Raw genomic sequence first — 21,726 nt, 5'->3', positions numbered from 1 at the left:
ACTTTAACATTAAGTAAAAGGTAGGAAATCCTTTAAAAGGTATTGGTTATTATACCGAATATATTACTAAGTTCAAGAATGAATGATAATGGGGTTGAAGGGTGCTAAAGGGATTCAATCTGAGCTTAACGCTCGTCGTGATATGTTGATGACTTGTTAATGAGATATTTTGTACCCTATTGTTGATGTTGTTCTTATTGTATTTCTCTGGTTTTTGTTGTTGGTATATGGTATTGGTGGAGGCCCTTGTTATAGGGGAGATTCTTACTAGCTTAAATTACGGACATAGCCTTTACTCAGCACTGATTTTGAATCTCCTTATGCTATGGTACACTGAGTTGAGTTGCTTGAAGAGTTGCTTGGAAGCTAATAAGGGCTCAACGAGGTTAAGGTATGTTAAGGATAAATATTTCCTTCATTTTGGCATGATCCCATAACTACATGTGTATGATAACGAGACATAAAGAGATGTTCATATTCCCGCATTTATGTACATTCTCCTAGTCTCATAAGTTACAGCATTCTTCCTTATCGGGACTTTATATTTAGTTTAGTATTTTCTTCTTTCATCCAAGAGAGCAGAGAGTCTATATATATGTAGTATTACAGTATTTTTACCACCATCGAGCTATAATCGGTGGGCAGGTTCCTATTGAGCAACCTCTGATCAAATGGTAAGTTATATACCAACCCTACTGTGACCGAGGGCCTATGAGCGAGCCTACTTTAGTAGATCAGTTACACATACCGAGCCTTATTGTTGGAATTGTAGATTTTGCTGGTGTGAGGTTCTTCATTGTGATCGCGGAGTGTATTTTAGAGCTTGGGGAGGATTGTTCTCCATGTCTGTGACAATTGGGTCGCGTTCACGATTGGTGTGGCAGATTGGATTTTGCGTTCGTGCCTTGGTGGTTTCCTTCACATAGTAGTGAGGAAGGCTGGGAATTGGTAGGAGCTTGGCCCTCGCGATCGCGTGAAAGGGCTCGCATTAACATAGGCTGGGGCAACTATGCATCGCGTTTGCAAGGGTGAAACCATGTTCGTGAAGGCTTATTTGAGGCGGCAACATTTTGTGCTTCACGAATGCGAGGCAGTGACCATGTTCATGAGAGGTATCTGTTTACCGTGAAAATGGTAATAACAATTAAATTTGATTATGGGATACTAAAATTATGTGATCAATTTTTATGCTAGTTGTTAAGAAATTAATGCTATGTATATGAGACTTAGAAACGAAATAAGATTTAAGGATAAGGTGATAACCAAACTGATAAATTAATTATCAAGGCCTCGAGCTTGTCGATTCGGGGAACTCGAGGTCGATTCTAGAGCTCTGCTGGGAGCTATCTGTATGTGGTGAAATTGGAGGGTCCAATTTCTTGCTATTAAGGTGTGTTCGGGGAGTCATATCGATATCTCAAATCCTGTGATTTGGAGCTGACATGGTCGAAACTCTTTTGCCTATGTCGAGGGTAACCTGTTTAATCCGTTCTATTCGAAGTAGATTCGAAGTAATTGAAGGCATGTGATTTTGTAGCGACAGTCGAGCATCCCCAAGTCGCGTTAGTTCGACTGGTACAACCTTGTGACCAGAGTCATTTGAGTTCGGTTAGAGCCTTTAAGTCCCGAGTGAAGTAGTTTCGGCATCTATATCGAGGGTATGCCTTTTTAGGGGTCTTACAAGTTCGATATATAGCAGAAACTTTGAGATAGGGTTTATGCCTTTAGTAAGGTCTTACAAGTCTTACATGCCTTTGAGGTCTTACAGTTTTGGATACTTGGTACAAGTATTGTTCATGCCTTGCTTGAGGTCTTACAGTTTTGTTGTTACCTTATGTAGGTCTTACGAGACCGAGTCTGCCCACTAGGGGTCTTATGGCCTCGGATTTTTTAATGAATGGGGATTGGCAATAGTCCCCGAGTCATCGAGGGTATCTTGGCTTGGAAGTCGTTACTTGTAAACTTTGTATTTCCTCATTGAGGGCTTACGATTTCGGATATTTTGACTCTGAGGTCACGCATTTTTTGAGATTTTGATGCCAGTCCCCGAGTGTTTGGGGCACTTTCGGCCTTGGAGACATTTTGTGATTTTCATGTTGCCTCGTTAAGGGCTTATGAGTTTGGAGTCCCGACCCGGAGGTCGTTCAGGTGTTGAATTGTTGATGCAAGTCCCCGAGTGTTGGGGACATTTTCGGCGGAGGAGTCGTTTTTGCGGAGGTGCCGAGATTCTTTTGTAGTGTGAGATGCTTTGATAAAAGATATTCTTCAATTATTTGGTACAAGTGTACATGTTTTCGCCATCAGGAGCCCGGATATACGGACAAGGTTCGTTCAACCGTTTGGCCCGGTTTCCTATCAGGACCCCATTTGGCATTTCTTGGCTTTTTAGAGTGGATGGCCTTCTGGGGGGGATGCCCCCTAGTGTTCGAGGTTGATTGAAAAAGAAGCCTTGAATATCCTTAGGTAGCATGTGAATGTTGCCTCATTAAAAACCTTGCCGATAAAACCCTTTTCGGGATAAAAACTCGGTCGAAGGAAAAGAGTGCAACGGATGCTTTAAAACCTTAAGGTCTTCAGGTTGGGTTAGCGCTTTTACTGCTTCGGTCAGGCGCCTTCATAAGGGTTAGTATGAAATATAAAATGAAAAGGGAGATATTTATACCTCAGTAGTGATGGTGCTTTCGAACCTTGGCATTCGTTTGGAGGACGCGGTACAGTCCTTTATTCGAACACAACCGAGGGCGTGTCTCGTGGTTGCTATCTTATCATTGGCATATTTCTTAGTCTCCCTGCTGGTGGTGACTTTGGTGGAGCCTAGTGGTAGCTATCTCAAAAGATCGTGTGGATGACATGTTGTGGCTCATCTGCTTTGTTCTTTTTTGTTGTTTCTCTTTCTCAAAACTGATTTTTGGCTCGGTTGTTGAGGAATTCCCGAAGGTGACCATTGTCGAGTAATTGGGCCATTTCCTCCCGGAGTTGCCGGCAATCCTCGGTCCCGTGTCCGTGCGTGTTGTGGAATTCGCACACTAAGTTATGGTTCCTTTGTGAAGGATCCGATTGTATAGGCCTGGGCCATCTGGCGTCTCTGATTGTACCTATGGCAAACACGATGTCCGATACATCGACATTGAAGTTGTATTCTGATAAGCGAGGTGCCTCTGTTGGCCCTACGTTCCTATCGAATCCGGCTCTGTTGATGAGTCCCCGAGGGTCCTGTCATCGGTCTACCCTTTGATCGTTCTGAGGTAGGTTGCGCCTCGGGGCATTCCTTCTATATTCGATGTATGGCGGATATCATTCTTTGTTTGGCTTTGTCTCCTTCGCCAGAAGCCTGCTTGGGTATACTGAGCCCGAGTGGGCTCCTAGCTGGTCATCCTCGACCCTGATTTTTGATTGGTATCGATTGTGGACGTCCAACCAGGTCACGACAGGATATTCGACCAAATTATCTTTCAGCTGCTTCGAAGCCACCGAGCTTTGCTCATTTAGACCTTGAGTGAAGGCTTGCACCACCCAGTCATCAGAGACCGGTGATAGTTCCATTAGTTCACTTTGGAAATGAGATACGAACTCTCGCAACATTTTGTTTTCCTTTTGCTTGATCTTGATGACGTCGGATTTCCTTGTGGCCACCTTGATGGCCCCAGCATGCGCCTTTATAAAGGAATCTGCCAGCATGGCAAAATGAGTCTATGGAGTTTGGGGCCAAGTTATGATACCTTATCATTGCCCCTTTAGAAAGTGTTTCTCCGAATTTTTTCAGTAGGACGGACTCGATCTCGTCGTCCTTCAGGTCGTTGCCCTTTACTGCACAGGTGTAAGCGGTAACATGCTCATCTGGGTCTGAGGTCCCGTTCTATTTTGGGAGGCCTGACATTCTGAACTTCTTTGGAATGGGTTTCGGAGCCGCTTCCTCTAGGAACGACCTTTGTATGAACTTTTTCGAATCCACACCTTTCAGGACCGGGGGTGCGCTCGGAATTTGGTCGACCCTGGAGTTGTATGTCTCGACCTTCTTGTCGTTGGCTTCTATCATTTTCTTGCCCGATTCGATCCTTCTGGTAAGGTCTTCGAGCATTTTTACTATGGCGGGATCGGTCATCGACTCGTTATTGCTCGATCTCTCTGGTACATGTTCGGCTGGGGGAGCTGTCTCCAGTGCTACCATGTTGGGAGTTTTCTGGTGACTTTGTAATTGAGCATTCGCTAGCTGTTGTGCCTACAACATTTCAAAAATAACGTAAAGGCTAACCTTTTGTTCTTCCCTAGCCGGGGTTTTCTAAGCTTCTTGTCGGTCTCCGTAGTGCACGCTCCTGTCAATGTGGGAGCTTATGTCGATGTGTTGAGCGTCGCGTGAGACCGCGTTCACAGGGATTGGTTCTGGTGCATTCCCAGGGTTTCGTGGTGGCACACCAACACCTGGAACACTCACGCCATTTTCTCTGTGGTCCTCAAGATTGTTGTTTTCACCTCCATTCACCGAGTTAGACGTTTCGACCTGCAATCGAAGATCTTGGACAAGAAAAAGAGTGAAAGATAACTTGCATTATGTATTAAAACCAGCAAGAAAATAATCACTATTATTTTTAGCCCCGCGGTGGGCGCAAAACTGTTTACCGTGAAAATGGTAATAACAATTAAATTTGATTATGGGACTCTAAAAATATGTGATCTATTTTTATTCTAGTTGTTAAGCAATTGATGCTATGTATGTGAGACTTAGAAACGAAATGAGAGTTAAGGATAAGGTGATAACCAAACTGACAAGTTCATTATCAGGGCCTCGAGCTTATCGATTCGGGGGCCTCAAGGTCGATTTTGGAGCTCGGCTGGGAGCTATCGAAGGTGATCGGGGTATGGCTAACAGTTATCATAAAATTAACGGAAGCTCGTTATGGCCAATGATAACCAATAAATGATGAACAATAATGAAGATAATAAATGGAAGCAACAATATCAAGAGAATATGTTAGAAAGCAAAGAGAATGTTCTTGTATATTTCGTGTGGAGCAACTGAAGCAACAACATGGGTTTACAAAATGATAAGGATCCCCTTTATATAGGAGAGGAATCCCAACATAGTACAAAATGCATTAATTACAAAAATAATGGGACGGGACAGCAAGATGACACCCTGATTCAGGGTTAGGGTAGTCCGCTAGGCTCCGTCAGTCCTAGCCATGTGCCTTGGGAACTCCCCATTTCTACCGTAGCCGCGATCAACATTTTCCCAAGGTCGGGCGTCGATGAACCTCGAGGGAGGAAACTTTGACCATAGCCTTATAGTATCAAGACTTCGAAATGGTCTTCTGAAGTGCCTCGATAACGAGAAATTGGACCCTCCGATTTCACCGTATACAATATCACTGGGTAGAACACTTGAGTGTTATATTTCATAATTTTACCCCATTCTCTCATCTTTTGAAACCTAGACTTGGAGAGGGTTGATTTTCAAAGAGGATTTTCACACAGGGGAAGAGGGCAAGTAATTTCTACTTGATTTAGATATCATATTGTATTTTCCCATGGACACAAACATTATGGGATTTGAAAGAGAGAAATTTGGAAGTTTTGACTATAATTTTGGAGAATGTAAATTGGGGATTTTGGAGCCGATTTGGACTCGATTTTAGAATCTAACCACATATTTCGACTCATGGGATTATGAGTAGTCAAGACCTACCCCTTGACTCGGGTTTTAACCATGTGGGCCCTGGTTGACTTTTATTGACTTTTGAGAATTTGATTAAAGATTGAAGCTTTATTATTTGGAATTGATTCCTATGGCTTTGTTTGATATTATTTAGTTGTATTTGACTGGATTCGACTCGTTTGGAGGTATATTTGAAAGGGAAGCTATTTTGGAAGGTTGAAGATTACTAGGTGGAAGTAAGTCTCTTGTTTATCTTTGTAAGAGGGAATTCTCTCCATAGATGATCTATTGGCTACTTGTTGCTCGATTTAGGTGTCATGTATATGCAAGGTGACGAGTATATATACGTATCTAGGTTGTCCATATCCGACAAATGTTCAGCGTAAGATTATGCCTACGTGAAATTTTCATTTATATTTTACTGATTCTATGACTATATGATTGTCACGACCCAAGCCCATGACATGTATTTTCCGCTTTAGGCCTAAGCTCATATGGATTTGTTTTTCAAGCTACGCTACTTTGAGCCCTAAAAGAGCGCATATCATGTGAACTTGTGTCATGCCTTATAAAGCACTTCACTTTCCTCTCCCATTCCGATGTGGGATTCATCTAAGATGACATGCGCACCCCTCTTCAGAAGCTTGCTAGCCTAGAAGTCCTCGAGTCCTGCTTGACCCGTCCTTATCGGCCCTCCCTCTATCATGGGCATCACATTTACCCCCCCCCTCCCCAGGACTCAGCTTCCTCGCCGAAGTTTGCCCACCACCTTTTCAAAGATGTGTGATTCACCTAAACTCAGTTGGTTGGTGAGGTTTGCCTCATCATCATACTAAGCGAGATTCGACTCTGACACCATATTTGTCACGACCCAAGCCTATGACATGTATTGTCGGCTTTGGTCTTAGGCCCACACGAATTGTCTTTCGGGTTGCACCACCCTCAGCTCTAAAAGTGCGCGTACTATGTAAACTTTTGTCATGCCTTATAAAGCATTTCAGTTTCCTCTCCCTTTTTGATATGGGATTCACCTAAGGTTACATGTTCTTCAGAGGCTTGCCAGTCGAGAAGCCTGCCAATCCTACTTGACCCACGCTCATCGGCCCATCCTCTACCATGTGCATCCGGTTCTAAGAGCTGACCGTAGCAAGCGGGACCCGTGAGTCCATTTGTCAATCAATATGAGAGCCTCACATAAATATGACATGGCATGTGAAACGAAAAATTTTATTTTATGTCTCACATGCCATGTCATATTTATGTGAGGCTTTCTTATTGCTTGACAACGGACTCATGGATTTCACTTGCTAACTTAATAGATAAAACCAAAAAAAGCAACTTAAAAGTTCATATTTTTCCTATTTAAGATGCTTAAATTAAGGACCAAAATAAGTAGTAGTAGTAATAATAATAATAATAATAATAATATAAGATATCTGCATTAAGAAGCTTAACGTTTACAATTTCCTCTTGGAACGTGACTAGTTTAAAGTCTATTTGACTGAGAAATTTTATTTACACATAAATAATAGTAATAAATATAAGATTAACTATTATCACTCTCTAAAACAATCTGCATACTTAAAAAATACGTAGTAAATTAAATACAACTCTAAAATATTAATGTCTTACCTCATTGTTCAAAGTTCAAATCGTATTTCTTTTGAATAAAAAGTTTATTTTGCTTTTCTTTTTCTTCAATACAAGTGAATTAAATTCAAGTGCCAGTCAAAAAAAAAAAACGGCTGTAAATGTTAAGTTTCTCATGGCAAATATTTTATTACCATTATTAGTAATATTATTATTTTGTTACTTATTTTGATCCTTAATTTAAGCATCTTAACTAGGAAAAGTATAAACTTTTAAGTTGCTTTTTTTTAGTTTTATCTATTAAAATAACAAGCAGGACCGGTGCGTCCATTTGTCAAGCAATATGAGAGCCTCACATAAATATGATATGATATGTGAGACACAAAATAAAATTTGTCGGTACTAGATGGAATAGTTAAAGGGCACCAAATTGGCACGGACACTCTTGCTGCCAAAAGAAATTGAACATTAAAAAAAATAAATATTAATGACTCAGACTGAGGAGGAAACCAAAATGAAAAAAAAAAAAAATGGCGGGATGGACGGATGGAACAGTGCATCGAACCGCTATGGTCTTTTTATTTTGTTTTTTCTTTATATTATAAACGTTGTCTCCAACCACATTACCTTCCGATGCTCCTCAAATTTTGCTCCAACACCCCTTCAAAGTCTTCCTCTCCTCACCCATTTTCTCCATTTTTTTTTCCATTTTTTTTCCGTTTACTTATCTCTCCTCGAGAAAAATACAGGAACAAGCATGATCAAGAACCGAACTCAGCCAATTACATTGAAAAGCAAGAATTTCAAAAACTATTCTCAATCATGTTGTAGAAATTGATGGCATTGAGAAATGGGGAGTTACAATTATTACAAAGTGCTGGGGTGTTTTAACAGGAAGTTCAAGATCAGCGAGACAGGGCCACCGCCGGACGTTAGGGATGCATTTTCCTTATACGCAGAAAAAGGGACACACATGACTGCAGATCAATTGGCTCGTTTTTTGGTGGAGTACCAGGGTGAGAAAGGCTGCACCATTAATGATGCTCAACAAATTATACAGCAAGTTTTCAATCGCCGCCATCATCTCACAAAGTATACTCGCCATGCATCTTCTCTTGAACTTGAAGATTTCTTTTATTATTTATTCCAGGATGATCTCAATGGTCCCATCATATCTCAGGTTTTTCTTTTTTCCGTTTTTTCCTCTCCCCTTTTAATGTTTTTAAATTTTTGGCTGAGTTATGTTATGGTTCCCAATTAGGCAGTTAAAATTGTAATAATTTAACTGCACTGTGATAATTTAGTGAAGAATGTGCCTTTCTTCCAGATAAAAAGAAAAAAAAAGGAAATTTAGACACTAGGGAGTAATGATTGAGATGGTCATGACTAAGTAATGCCATTAAAGATTCCGCTCCACTTACGTGGGAGTGTTGAATTGCGATGCCTTTTGTTGACAAACGGATTCCCCAGTGGACGAAATGCTGAGCTCGATTGTATCAGGTGGTCGAAGCAACTGCCCTAGGGGTTGCTCTCTGGCCTGGTCAATGAGAAAGATATTATCAATGTAAAGATTCCTGCACAGCTAGTGATCAAATTCCGATACTTAAGCAATACTCGACTGATTTTCCCCAGAGTAGAAACATATGTAAAAAGGAAGAATAGAATAGGAAACTGTAACTTGAAACCTTTATAGAATTGACTCTCTAAAATTTTCCCCACCCTCTTTCTCTCTGTGTTCTATCGTATTTATAGTCATACTCGCTCCAAGCGACATAACTGTCCTAGGTAGGTGTTGATGATTGTCGAACAATGAATAGACAATAACAGTAATACATACTTGTCTTTCTCTCGTGTTTCTCCACTTGGTCACTATCAGATGGATTGCCTGCTTTTAGTAACTTTGTGCGGTCATTCTCTCTTTTCTTGTTTGCTGTGGCTTGAGAGATAATTGCAAGAGGGAGTAAGTAAGAGATTTAGAAAATGATTATTATTATTAGACTACGCTCTGGAGTCCAAAGTCTGAGCCCTACTCCTCTTTCAAGGGGACTATAGCAAACGCAACTACTGAAACAACTATTCAAACTAAATCTCGCGAAAAAATAAAATATTGTTGAAGTAAGATTTATAAACGATAAGGCAATAGGCCAGAAAGTACGAGCACTCCTACTTACTTTTGGGAGAGGTCTTAAACACCTTAAACGCTGAATCCTGGGTAGGCCTCCTATTCGATAGGCATTAGGTAATTTGAGCTTTCACATGCAAATCCAGCCCTGCTGCTTCTATAGATCTTTTATCTTAAGTTTCCTTCTCTTAAAAAAACCAAGTTCTTAATTCGACATGACCATCCCAACTGAGGGCTAATCATAGATCTGTTATGGTCCTTTTTAAATTTCCTTTATCTTATTTCCAATCAAAAGCCTGTACTGGAAGCATTGCGTTGAGTCACGCAAAGAGTAGAATACCTCAGCCTCAAGTTTTAGGAACTAAAAGAGTGACTACATAGACAGACATGAGCATTCACAACTTTATGGAGCCCTTTAGAGCTAGAGGTGGAGTTAGTTGGCGCTCTTGTCCTTTTGAGTGAAGTGTGATTTAGTAGTAGGCAGTTGTAGTCCCTTCCCTGGCTACTGGATCACCCTAGTGCTTCAGATACTACAGACCATCCACTGTTTATTGTAGCAAAGTTTTTTCATTAGGAGAAGGGGCAGTGGTAAACATAGTTCTTTGAATCAAATGTTAAATGAAATTGATTAATTTTAGATATCAAAATGTAATTAGGATAGGACAGATGGATGAATTTTATCTTTCCATTTGTATATATTACTAATCAAAGAGGACAACCCTCGGACTGATCATCCTATTTGTTCCAACAGACGGGCATGGTTCTATAACTAAAGCAACTTCGCAACTTTCGTGCACCCATCAGATGCCAATCGTTTTGGGGGTTCCTTAAAGACCTATTTACTCTGCATAGATTGACTGAAACCTTTCCCCTGTAGGCGATCCTGTTGTTCATAGATTTTGTTGTCACTCATATCATCATTTTCACCACTAATATCTCCTGGTTTTGTCACCAAAAAAGTTACTGGATTGACAGAGCATTCTGCTTCTGATACTTGTAGAAACAACTTTCAAGGGTTGGCCGCTTCGGTGAATCACTTGAGCCCGAAATGTTTTCAATGCCTTGATCTAGACTAATGAGCAACTATGCTTTCTTCAAAGGATGGTTATTTTCAAGCTCATCTTCTGGTTGTCATTGCTTGATCACTCCTTTTATCACTGAGTGATTACTTTGGGATTTTAGCGTTCGACTTGATACTGTTTCCCTGATAAAGTGCGCCTAAGAAGGGCGGCAAAAATGTATAGCGTAAAAGAGTGTCGTGAGATGATGGTATGGAAGTCAAGTCCGGATGTCCATGGATGGTTGATCGATGTGCGTCTGCAGGCCACCTCGTTCGTGAGACGACTCATTCTTGGGAATATCAGTTCAGTGTGCCAAGTCTCTTTTGGAACGCATGGACATCCATGTGATGAATTTGGTTAATGTCGTTGGCCCTTATAATAACACTTTCCAAATTCTGTATTTCAAACCGGAGAAACCAACAAAAAGGAATTTGTCTATCTTGAGCTTTTCTTTTAGGAGTAGAATTTGTAAGGTTAACGTTAAGGTGCAAAAATGTTGGAGTACATCAAATGAACTTTACTAACACCCTTTTCTTTAACATTTAAAGAATTGGGGTGGGTTAGTGATTTCTAGTCTTGAATTCTGTATATTTGTTGTTTACGCAGAAATGACTAGAAAATTACCTGTAGATACATCTAGATTTACCTTGATAACTTATGCCATTCCAGGTACATCATGATATGAATGCTCCGTTGCAACATTATTTCATTTATACAGGTCACAACTCCTACCTAACAGGAAACCAACTAAGCAGCGATTGTAGTGAAATTCCAATCATCAGAGCACTGGAAAGAGGAGTGCGAGGAATAGAACTAGATTTATGGCCGAATTCAGCAAAAGATAATGTGCATGTTCTTCATGGAAGGTATGGTATGATCCTTGATTCATCTTGTATTCTTTACTCTCATCTTTTTGATATTGATTAAGAGATCTATGACTTGGTGGAAGCAGAAGCGTGGTAAAACCTCTGGAGATCTTCGTAAATTCCACAAACCCTCTAGTGTAGATATTGATGAGATCCACCCTCAATTTAATTACTAACTACATAGAACAAAAAGTTGATGATGATGAAAGTTAATTTTCAATAAGATGAATGCGGATGGAATTCTTTATCTTCTTCAGATGTTTGTGCTCAAATAAATTTCTTCTATCGATTATCAAGTTCTTCATAGTCATCTTACCAGAAATGAAAAGTAAATATATAGACTTATCCAATATTGAATCCTTTGAAGCACTTCTTAATGTTGAGACTAATTCGTCTATTATCGCTTATTGCTGTGATTAATGTATTAAACTAGAATAATTAGAGTGTTCGACTAGCATATGATGTCTGAATAGCTCTTGAGCTTTTACGAGTTCTTAATGAGTTTGTGCTGAGAATTACAGTTATGATAACTTCCAGGACCCTGACCACGCCCGTGACGCTCCTTACATGCTTAAAGTCCATACGGGACCATGCATTTATTAAATCTCCTTACCCTGTCATAATTACATTAGAAGACCACTTGACCCCAGACCTTCAAGCTAAAGTTGCAGAGGTTAGAATTAGTTGCCCCTTTTTGTCAACTTTTCTGAGATTATATATAAAGTTTACTCTACTATAAACTCTTTCCCCCTCATGCACCACATTTTCTTCCTCTAGATGGTTATCCAAGTCTTTGGGGAGACGCTGTATTATCCTCAGTCAGAATGCTTAGAGGAATTTCCTTCACCTGAAGAGCTTAAGCATCGGATTATTCTTTCTACCAAACCACCGAAAGAGTATCTTGAGTCGAAGCATCAAAGAGACAGAGAAAGTGCATCTCCTGTGAAGAAAGATTCAGTTGAAGGGGACATTTTGATCAAGGAAACTTCAGAAGTTACAACAGAAGGTCATGAAGCTGATGATAGGGTAAAACAATGTTAAAACTGTCTTTCATTCTCTTTTCTTTCAGCATGATAAGTTCCTTTTTCTGGCACTTTTTCAGAGTCCGACTGATCAATATGATGGAGACGGTGATACCTCCAACTACCAATCATCCCAGCAGGGAGCACCTCAGTACAAACGTCTGACAGCAATTCATGCAGGGAAGGCCAAATGTGACTTGGAGCATGCACTCATAGTAGAAGAGCTTAAGCATCAAACAGTTCTTGCTACCAAACCATCCCGAGAAGATCTTGATCTGAAGCATCCCAGAGACAAAGAAAATGCATCTCCAGTGAGGAAAGATTCAGTTGAAATGAACTTTTTGGTCAAGGAGACTTCAGAAACTACAGTAGAAGAACATGAAGCTGATGAGAGGGTAATAAAGAAAATGTTGAAACTGTTTCTTATCTTTCTTCATTTTGGAATGCTAATCTACTTTTCTCGGGCATTTCCAGACAGTTATGGATCAAGATAACAAAGACAGTGATCCCTCAAACCATCCATCCTCTCAGCTAGGAGCACCTCAGTACAAGCGCATGGTAGCGATGCATGCTGGGAAGGCAAATCATGACTTGAAGCATGTTCAAATACCCGAAGAGCTTAAGAATGGGACTCCTCTTTCTCCCATGCCGGCCAAAGAGTATGTTGAGTCAAAGTACCAGAGAGACAGAGAAAGTGCATCACCAGTGAGAAAAGATTCAGTTGAAAAGGACCGGGTAGATTACTTCAGAAATTAGAGCAAAACATGAAACTCATGAGAGGGTAAATCAAACAACTTAAAACTCTCTATGATCTCTTTCTTTGGCATTCTAATCTTCTTCTCTCTGGCATTTTCAGAGTGATACTGATCAAGATGACCTAGGTAGAGATCCCAACTGTCGGTCATCCCAGCAAGGAGCACCTCAGTATAAACGCATGGTAGCAATGCATGCCGGGAAGGCTGAATGTCGGTTGAGGCATTCACCAACACCTCAAGAGATTAAGAATCACAGTGATAGAGAAAGTGCATCTTCTGTGAGGGAAGATATAGTTCCAGAGGACTTTCTGATAAAGGAGAACTCAGATATCATAGAAGAAGAACATGAAACTGATGAGAGGGTAAAGCAACATTGGAACTGTCTCCGCAATCTCTCTTTCTTTTTTGGCATGCTAATCTTATCTTCTGGCATTTTTTAGAGTGATACTGATCAAGACGATGAAGATAATGATACCTCCAGCAACCAATCATCCCAGCTAGAAGCACCTCAGTACAAGCGTCTGATAGCAATTCATGCTGGGAAGGCAAAACATGGGGTGAAGCGTGCACTAACAGATAAAATCGTTAAATTCAATCGTCTTAGTTTGGATGAACAAGCACTTGAAAAAGCTGCAACAAATTATGGAAAGGATTTGGTCAGGTATTTAGTTCTTAACCATGTTTGAAGTGATTGACGAGACTACTCCACCTTATTCCGTATTTGAGTTATGCTTCTTTTATTTGCTAGGTTCACTCAAAGGAATATACTGAGGGTGTTTCCCAAGGGAACACGAGTTACCTCCTCAAATTTTAAGCCTATGACTGGCTGGATGCATGGAGCTCAAATGGTTGCATTTAACATGCAGGTAACTGGTACATTCATGTTCCTCTACCCTGAGTTTATTTCTGCCCTTGATTGTTATTATTTTTTTTCTTTCATCATCTCTCTTTCTCCTTGTGCCACAACATTTAGGAACTGCTGTTCCATTATTTCAGTCTTACCATGTTGCACAATGTTTAGTTATCTCTGTTGTCGTTTTCTTTTCTTCTGCAACTTTTTGTGTTTTATTTTACCTTTTCTTCCTCTATTTTATGTCTTGGAGGTTAGTATCTGTTTACTTTATAAACAAAATTGTTGAGTAATTATAGATGAAAAATAGAAAACATAGGGTTAAATTAGAGGCGAATATAGTGCTTTAGTCATGGGTTCATCCAAGCCTAATGTTTTTTTGCCCTAAATTCATGATCTATTACGATTCTATTTCCTGAAAGAAGGGAAAAAGACTCCAAAAACAAATAAATCTACTTCATGTGCTTTATCCTTTTCTTCATGTGCCTTATCCTTTTGCCCTAAGAAAAATCTCCGACATCTATAAATTGATTATTTTCGCTTCTCCCAAAAACAACAACATCCACAATATAGTCGTTAAAAGAGTTTTGTTTATCGGAAAATTTATTCTCACAATAATTGTTTTTCTTTTATATTAGTATACTTATAAAGGGAAGCCTTGGGGTAACCGATAAATTGTTGTCATGTGACCAGGAGGTCACGGGCTCAAGCCGTGGAAACAGCCTCTTGCACAAATGCAGGGTAAGACTGCGAATAATAAATCCTTGTGGTCCGGCCCTTCCTTGGACCCGCGCATAGCGGAAGCTTAGTGCACCGGGCTGCCCTTCTTTTTTTTATTAGTAGACTTATGTGGGTCACTTGGCCAACGTCAGTTTTAGGCCACTTTTAACCAACGTCAGTTTTAAGCCATGCCTACTTGTAAGGCATGAACTCCAATGCTAGTTTTAAATCATGCTTATTTTTAGCGGATGAGCTATTTTCAATCAAAGTCAATTTTAGCTCATGCTTATTTTTAATGTGTGTGCTTCATTTAACCCATTCTTAGGCTTCTTTTAACCAACGCCAAGATTTTTCAACTTATACCTATTTTTAAACATGGCAAGCAATAGTTGACGTTGAAGATTATGTGAAGAAGACACATCAGGATTATTTTGTTAGAAAATTCAAACCAAGGGGAAAAATATTAGGGTTTTGGCCTGAATATACAATCTATCAGGATTTTCTTTGTTGAAGAAAGAGAAAAAGACTCCTAAAAGAATAAATCTTCTTTATATGCGTTATACTTTTCTTGGAGGAAAAGTCTTCAAAATATATAAATTGAGGATCTCTGCTTCTCACAACAACAACAACAACATCCACAATGTAGTCACTAAAAGAGTTGTTTAGGGGAGAATTTATTCTTTCAATAAGTTTTTTTCTTTTAATATAAGTAAATTTATGCAGGTCACTTGACAAAACCATATTAATATAATATGTTTCTTTAGCATATTTCTTTTTTGTCTAATTTATCGTTCACCAAGTTTTGCACTTTTAGCTTCTTCATGGACCATGTTAAATCAATCCCAACACCTAGTAACTTTAGCTCACATCCTGTATATGTGTTTAAAGTACTAATAATAGATTTTGAACCCATTATCAAATAGTTGTGGTAGAATTCCGAACTCGAAGCCATAATGTTCAAATTCTCGATCAGCCTCTGAGTTAAATGAGGATCTCTTCATATAGACATGGATTACGTGGAGACATTTTCTTCTGCACTTTTATCACGGATCAGTATGTCTCTTTTGGGAATTCTTGGGTAGGCTGGTCTATCATGGTCATCACAAAATTTGCATCAAATTGAGCACACGCATTTTGACATGACTAAGGGCCTCTGACCCTGTCAGCAACATTTAATACAAAAATGCTCTGGGTTGATTCACTAGCTCAGGCATCTTGATCCAATGTGACAAACATTACATTTAATTCATTCATTCATTAAATTGACCTTTCCTATTATTTTACATTTCTCTGCTGCCCATTGCTCAAACTTCGTTTAAAAAAATAGAAAACAAATGAATTTTAATACGATGTACTTAACGGACAATTCTACCCACGATGATTCCCGTTAATAATTTTTAGATCAATGTGATTCCTTATATTCTGTCTAATTGCTATTTCAACTTTATATAATAGGGATATGGGAAATCACTCTGGATTATGCATGGGATGTTTAGGTCTAATGGAGGATGTGGCTATGTAAAAAAGCCCGTTTTTCTCATGGAAAGAGGACCACGTAATGAAGTATTTGATCCCAAAGTAACATCGCCGGTGAAGAAAACTTTATGGGTAAATGAATGTGTGATGTAGAGATTATAACAAACTCTAGTTTATTTGATGATACTCAAAAGAAGTTTGATCTTTTTTTGCAGGTTAGAGTATACTTGGGAGATGGATGGCGCATGGATTTCAGCCATACGCACTTTGATACCTTTTCTCCCCCAGACTTCTACACGAAGGTTAGTGATGCTACATCAATTGTTCCAATAGGTTGGATTCATCTTATTGCCTAATGGCTAACCATATTGTGGACGACCAGATTTGGTTAGATCGAACCATCTTTCCCTTGAGCTCTACAAGTGATATATTGGAAACATCAAGTAATGTGGGAGTTGTTTCTTTAATGAATAGTTGATTAAATTGGATTGTTGCTGCTTATTACTTGCTTATGATTTATCAGAATTGAACATATTACCAATTTATCAAGATATAACACTTGTTAAACTACCTATTGCTGCTTTTTAATTTAAAAGAAAAAACAAGAGTGCAGATAATTTTAGCAAAAGCAAGAACAATTTTCAACTAAAAATTTGGAATAGCCAAAGCATGTTTTAATGGAGTTTAAACAGTAGCCATTGCGCTAGTTGTTGGCTGAAACTAACATACTAATCAGAATGTTACTCTAACACACTCATAGTCAAGAGATGACTAGAAGATGTAGTTTTGCCTTCTAGCAAGTCATTCCTTTCCGCTGTGCACAAATGAGTTCGCCTTTCTGCTTTGCTGAATGTAGTTAAGAGAATTGTACATGAAAGGTTTAGTGATCCTCCAATGAATGTTGATGGCAGCTATATATAATAGGAGTGCCAGCAGATGCTGCAAAGAGAAAGACGAGGATAATAGAGGACGATTGGGGTCCCATATGGGGTGAAGAGTTCAAATTCCCTTTGACAGTTCCAGAGCTGGCTTTGCTTCGGATTGAAGTACGAGAATATGACATGTCAGATAAGGATGATTTTGGAGGACAGACATGTTTGCCTGTCTCAGAGTTGAGACCTGGCATCCGAGCAGTCCCTTTATATGACAAGAAGGGGGAAAAACTTAAATCTGTAAGGTTGCTTATGCAATTTCAATTTATTTGATGTGCAAAATTTTTTGTTCTTTTTCTTGGTAGGATTATCTTTCGTGGAAACGAAAGCCCAATTTGATTTTTTCTTGTATATCTTTCATGGTATTCACACATCCGGTTCCTTTTTATTTTTTGTACAATGGATGTGAAGTTAGGGATTGAGCATGTGACAATGTTTCTGAACTCTTTTGACATCAATGCGGACTTCAACTATCCCAGTAAGGCAGAAAATTATATGTGCTTGTCCTTTTACAATTTGTGTGGAGTGTGTTTAATTAACACCAAAGAAATAGTACTTTTAACTCTCGAAAGTAGAAAGAACTAACCAGGTGAAACTCTCAAAAGGAAATCAACTATAAACACTCAGAAAGGTAATTTTGCGGGGGGGGGGGGGGGGGCAGATTTTGGGTTAATCATTTCAATTTTCAAGGCATTCCCATAAACTGATTTAGTACATATATTAAGGAAAGATATTTCCTATATAAAGTTCCTCATGAGATACAACATTCAATTTGCAGCATAGAGTTCTCCATTGCTAAAGTAAGCAATCGCTGCATGACAATTGCTGCAACCTTAGTTAAAAATCAGTAGTGACTTCTGGGACTTTGTTTAATACTTTGAGCTGAGTCTATATCGTGATGATTGTGTTTTCCCTAAGTTTGGTTCCATAGTGATGTCTCTGATTGAATGAACAAAACCGGAGGGCCATGACTAACACCCGGTTATACTTGCCGAGCACCAACGTACATTTTGTCTAACCTTCTTTATTGTTTTTTAGGGCCGACGAGATCTTTATAAATGGTAGACATGAATCATGGACAACCAACAATGAAAGATGATGGCATGAACATACATACCATGGGATGACTAGACAATCGAGAGACTACATATAAGGTACAAGCTACCACGCTACCATGAAAGACTATACAACAAAAATCAGCCGACAAGGCATACCAAACTATACATGAGTCGACACTTATCTATGAGCCTCTAAAAGAACATAAGTGCTGCAATATTGCCGGAACAGGGTCCCGACATACCCATTATGTCGATAACAAAAATGCATACCAAGACCACGGCAAGTCTGGAGAAGGGATCTCGCTAATAACCGCTGAACTGGGCAGCCTACTGTGGTGGGGGAGCTGCGTCTACCCGTTTATCAGGACCTGCAGCACGACATGCAACGTCCACAAATAAAAAGGACGTCAGTGCGAATAAAGTACTGAGTATGTAAGGCAGGAAAGCATAAGTATGAACAGTAATGTAAACAGGGATAGAGAATATACAACCTGTAACATGTGGTTACCTTTGAGGGCTACTGACATAAAATGCATGATACATACATATATATACATAAACTTTTAAAACATACGCCTCTGCGGGCATCATCATCATCATATCGTACCTGGCTGTAATAGGCTCGGTAAAAACTCACCCAGCCATCATAAGGCTCGGTAGAATCGTACCCGGCCACGTGGAACTCGGTAAAACCCAACTGATCAGTGGTTGCACAATAGGTGCCGTACCCGGCCAACTATAGCGTGGCTCGGTAGAGTAAAATATATATATATATATATATATATATATATATATATATATATATATATATATATATATATATATATATATATATATATATATATATATATATATATATATATATATATATATATATATATATATATATATATATATATATAACCTTTCAGAGTGACGTAAGGTCGGTATCCTCCGTACACGTTTTAGGACTAACTCTTCATCGTGAATCTTGTAAGAATCAGGAAGTATCAACAACATTGATAACATAGGAATAAGAGAAACAACATCAACATCAATCGTTCCATAAGAAGGGAAACAATGTAAGTATTGCTAGCTTCTAAGATTGGAGTATCTTTGGAAGCTCGTGTTGCGGAAGCCAAATGTATATAGTGTGAATGAGTCACAACTACTATACCAAAAATTATGGAAGCCACCAAATAATAAATAAGACAATAATACAACAATAAAAGGAGCACCAGAATTTACGAGGTTCGGCCAATCTTGCCTACTTCCTCGGACACAACCAATATTTTATTCCACTCCAAAAATACAAGTGAAATGATACTAAAGAGAGAAGATACAATTGCATTAAGAAGATAAGAAGGCAAATGAGAGGTGTATTTAAATCCTAAACATTAGGCCTTCTTTTATAGGGTGAAATTCTTCCCCAAATTAAGTCCCCCACCGATGTGGGATAGTTTGTCATATTCAACAAATCTCCACCTTGGCAAAATTCTACATCTTCAATTTTCTCTCGGTAACAAATTTTGGTTGTGTCTTCATCTTCAATCTTCAGTGTTCAACAATATTGATCAAATCCTAACAATGTTGAAACTTGACCGCAGTCACCACTTTTGTCATCATATCAGCAGGATTCTCCATAGTATGAATTTTCTTCACCGTGACTCCACATTCTTCTATGATTTCTCGTACGAAATGATACCGAACATCAATGTGCTTCGTCCTTGCATGATAAACTTGGTTCTTCACTAATTGAATAACACTTTGACTATCACAAAAAATTGTGATACTTTTTTGTCTAATGCCAAGATCTTTTAGCAACCCCTTGAAGCCAAATTGCCTCCTTCACAGCCTCTGTAATAGCCATGTACTCTGCCTCTGTTGTAGACAAAGCAACTGTTGACTGCAAAGTAGACTTTCAACTAACTGGTGCATTTGCAAAAGTAAACACATAACTAGTAGTTGATCTTTGTTTATCCAGATCATCCGCAAAATCTGAGTCACAATATCCAACTACAGATTGATTGCCTTCCTACTCAAAAACTAACCCAATATCTACAGTATTATGAATATACCGTAGAATCCACTTTACATCTTGCCAATTCTCCTTTACTGGATTATGCATATATCTGCTAATAACTCCAACAGCTTGTGAAATGTCAGGTCTCGTACAAACCATTGCATACATCAAGCTACCAACATCATTTTCATATGGTACCTTTGACATATACTCTCGTTCAGCTTCATCTTTTGGCGACATAGTAGCACTTAGCTTAAAATGGGGAGCAAATGGAGTACTAACTGGCTTAGTCTTTTCATCTATGCCAAATCGTTGTAGTACTCTTTTCAAATATTCTTTCTGAGATAAACAGAGTTTCTTTGAACATCTATCTCTTATTATCTCCATGCCAAGAATTTTCTTTGCCTCACCCAGATCCTTCATCTCGAACTCCTTCTTCAGTTGAATCTTCAACTTATCAATTTCTTCCAAATTCTTGGAAGCTATCAACATATCATCAACATATAGGAGAAGATATATAAAGGAACCATCTTTAAGCTTTCGCAAATACACACAATGATCGTACTTACTTCTCTTGTACCCTTGCCGCAACATAAAATTGTCAAATCGTTTTTACCATTGTCTAGAAGATTATTTCAATCTATACAACGATTTTTCAAGTTTGCACACCATATTTTCCTTTCCAGCAACTTTGAATCCTTCTAGCTGAGTCATGCAGATTTCCTCCTCCAAGTTTCCATGTAAAAATGCAGTTTTTACATCCATCTGAACTAGTTCCAAATCCAACTGTGCTACCAAAGCCAACATAATTCTAATGGGGGAATGTTTTACAACTAGAGAAAATACTTCATTGTAATCAATTCCCTCCTTTTGAGCATATCCTTTGGCCACCAATCTTGATTTGTAGCGAACATCTTATTGGTTAGGAAATCCTTCTTTCTTTGCAAATACCCATTTGCACCCAATTGCTTTCTTTCCTTCGGGAGATTGGCCAATCTCCATATATGATTCTGATGAAGGGACTGTATTTCATCATTCATGGCAATTCTGCACTTATCTTCTTCTGAACTTTGGACTGCGTCTTTATAAGTGGTAGGAACATCATCAGCTACAATTGAGGCGGTACAAGCAACCGTCTCTATAAGACGAACAAGTTTTGTTATTGTTCTTTTTGGCCTGTTGGTTGCTATTGATTCAAGTTGTTGTTGAGGTTCCTGAGTTGGAATCTCCCTCTCTACTGGCTCTTCTTCCAGAGGATAATCTTCATTTGTTTCCTCCTCTACTTCTTATGTAGGAAAAATAAATTTTCTCTCAAATTCCACCTGCTTAGAAACACCCTAATTTTGTTTGGTATCTTCTTTTACCTTATTTACCATAGCAGATTCATCAAAGGTAACATCCCTGCTGAATATTACTTTCTTTGTCATAGGACACCATAAGCGGTATCCTTTGACTCCAGAAGTATTCCCCATAAAAATAGCCTTCTTTGCTCTTGGATCCAATTTTGACTCTGTCACATGATAAAATGCAGTTGAGCCAAATACGTGCAAAGAGTTATAATCTACAGCAGACTTTCCATACCATTTTTCAAATGGTGTCTTGCCATCAGTAGCAGCAGA

General features: G+C 38.9%; 1 pseudogene; it reads left to right on the top strand.

Annotated features, from left to right (window-relative positions):
- The first annotated feature begins 7,853 nt into the window (after positions 1-7,853).
- LOC107816304 (phosphoinositide phospholipase C 6-like) lies at positions 7,854-17,538 on the top strand (annotated as a pseudogene).
- Positions 17,539-21,726: the final 4,188 nt, after the last annotated feature.

Source organism: Nicotiana tabacum, chromosome 11 (assembly GCF_000715075.1).
Source record: "Nicotiana tabacum cultivar K326 chromosome 11, ASM71507v2, whole genome shotgun sequence".
Classification (NCBI taxonomy): domain Eukaryota; kingdom Viridiplantae; phylum Streptophyta; class Magnoliopsida; order Solanales; family Solanaceae; genus Nicotiana; species Nicotiana tabacum.
The sequence above is the reverse complement of the archived record's forward strand: the minus strand, read 5'-3'. Positions and strand labels throughout refer to the sequence as shown.